Here is a 2711-nt window from a genome sequence, read left to right as displayed (position 1 = left end):
GCAGGTTTCTACACTCCAATATTTGAGCAGTTTCCCTTGAAATAGCATTCCTGGCACTCCTTTGCCACGCAGGAAATAGAGTCAGATGAACCTCAATTATGTGTCTCAGAATTATTTGATCTTTTCTCAAAACACCTTATAAGCTTTCCATACCCTTTCTGCTCTATTCCCCTGAATGTTTAGAGGTTTTTTTTAAAATGTTTTTCCTTTAAAACCCAGTGATCCTATGTTTTTTAAAGATACTATCCATCGTTATGCCAAATTTAAAGAGTTTGCTGCCCCTGGCTTCAAACTTTATTTGTATCCTTAACCTTTTTTTTAATGAATAAAAGAGAGCTAATCCAGAATGGCTTCTCTATCACTGGGTCGTCTATTTTCTGGATTCTTTAAGTGATTTGGGGTCCAATTTAGGCTAGCAATTTATTGCTGCCCCCCTGATGTTACTTGTTTGGCTTAGCTGTCTCTAAAGCCAAAGGGAACTTTTCATTAGGAATGCAAAAACTGCTTCTGAAGAAACCCTAGCTTCTAATTTGCATGTGCCTTGATATCCAAGTATTCTAAGACTTGTGAAGAAGAGTAAGGGGAGTATCAGCGTCCCCATGTGACTTCCTCCTCCTCCTCTATTTGCTCCTTCTTATTCTTAAAGGGAGGATATATTATTAGCAACAGTAGGAGAAAGCCACATTCCCAGAATCCAACCACAGCTTCAAATTCTCTGGAATCAAAGAGGCTCCAGTAGGAAGGGGGAGGAAGCAGTAGGGAAAGGGAAGAAAAGAAAAGGACTGGTTGAGGTGGGACCTGAGCTGAAGAATAGGGAGTTATGGGTTTTTCTTTTTTTCTGGGTGCTTTGGAAGTTAAGCTTTAATGCTAACCTTACTCTATGAGCAAATCTGATCTATGAGTGGAAATTCTCTAGAATAAATACCAAAATGGCATGCAGTGGCAAAAAAGATAGGGCAGATCATTACTACTTTACCCATATGACAGATACACTGCAACTTAACAGTTGTTACTGCCGCCAGTTACCTAAGGAGTTCAAAAGAAATTGTTTCATGTTGTCATGTGGTTTGGGGATTATCAATCCAAAAGAAAGAACTATCGGGAGGAGCTACAAAGCTTTGGGATAAAAGGCATCCTAACAGTTTTTTTTTTTATCCAAGTTCGTTAAGTGCTTGAAATGTTGAGAGGAAAAAAAAGTATAAGGTTGGCAAAGCCTTTTCAAAGGTAACTCATTATAACACTGGAGGAAGTGGAGATAATTCTTCCTTTAAAAAGGTACTTTATGATGGCTAATACAATTTTTTTTTTCTTATGCTGTCGAGTTGTCTCCGACTCAGAGCGACTCCATGGACACATCTCTCCCAGAACACCCCACCTCCATCTCCAATCGTTCTGGTACTATATCTATAGAGTTGTCCTAGTAAAAATATGAAAGTGGTTTACCGTTGCCTTCTTCCACACAGTAACTTGACTCTCCTCCCTCAACTCTCTTCCACGCCACTGTTGCCCAGCATAGGTGAGTTTTGACTTGAAGCAGATTGCCTTCCACTCTCTAGCCCCGGCCCAAGCTAGGAATGGAATGGCTATGCCTCTGCTTGACTCTCCCTTCCATAGCCGAGACTAGTAGAGTATAGGAAACTCCCCAGGTGCAATCCTGAGAGGAGAAATACAAATATAGAAACCCCCATATAAGCAAACTAAAAGACCACTTAAAACTCTTTAGGAGAAAATTCAGATGAATATATACAAAGTAATAATAATAATAATGATGGCATTTGTTAAGCACTTACTATGTGCCAAGCACTATTCTAAGCACTGGGGTAGGTACAAGGTAATCAGGTTGTCCCATGTGGGGCCCACATATATGGCATAATATTTGGTGTATAAATTGGTCACTTGTTGTATTTAGGTGTGTGTGAATGTGTGTGTTTGTGCTATGAATATTACTTAATTGGTTGTCATAGCTACATAGTCATTTAGAGGCAAAGTTACAAAAATATATCCAAGGTCATTATTAAATGTAAAAAGAAAAGATTAATTGGAAAGGGGTGGCTGTTTCTACTTGGTATGTACCATGCTATGTAATTGAAAGACTGATGCTAATTTAGAGAATTCAAATGACCCTTTTGTGTCTACATTTAAAATGGAATTTGACTTTCTAGCATTAATCTTGTTAATCATTTGAAACCTTGAGGTTGGCCAAAATACTAAAAGAAATGATGGAGAAACATCCAGGAATGATTTAAATCTCTTAAATGAATGGAACAACAAACTACAAAGATTGAAAACATAAAATCTTTAAATTATCTCCATTTGATAAGTGAAGTTATTCATATTTTCTAAAAGAATGTGTGAAAGCAATAGAGATGAAATCAGATTTTAAGAAGAAAAAACACAGCCCATACTTGAATGATTTAAAACAAAATCCCAGCCTAATAATTCAGGTAATTAGAATCAGTCAGTCAGTCATATTTACTGTGTGTTTACTTTATGCAGAGCACTCTACTGAGTACTTGGTAGAGTACAATATAACAGTAAACACAGACATTCCTTGCCCACAATGAGTTTACAGTCTAGAGGGGGAGACAGATATTAAATTGCAGATATGTAGATAACGTGCAAATACATTAGACTCAGACGAATGAAGTTGACTACCTCAATCAGTTTGGACATGTTTGGAAAACGGGAAGCTGACATCGGGTCTAGTGGAA

At 37.7% G+C, this 2711-nt stretch overlaps 1 non-coding gene across 1 annotated transcript; it reads right to left on the bottom strand.

The window, feature by feature from the left end:
* Positions 1–1526: 1526 nt before the first annotated feature.
* Positions 1527–1664, bottom strand: LOC114808489. Its single transcript, XR_003756337.1, has one exon. It is a non-coding gene; the product is annotated as a small nucleolar RNA SNORA7 (small nucleolar RNA).
* Between the last annotated feature and the right edge of the window lie 1047 nt (positions 1665–2711).

Source organism: Ornithorhynchus anatinus, chromosome X5 (genome assembly GCF_004115215.2).
Source record: "Ornithorhynchus anatinus isolate Pmale09 chromosome X5, mOrnAna1.pri.v4, whole genome shotgun sequence".
Lineage (NCBI taxonomy): Eukaryota > Metazoa > Chordata > Mammalia > Monotremata > Ornithorhynchidae > Ornithorhynchus > Ornithorhynchus anatinus.
Note: the sequence above shows the minus strand (reverse complement) of the source record. Positions and strands in the feature narration are given on the sequence as shown.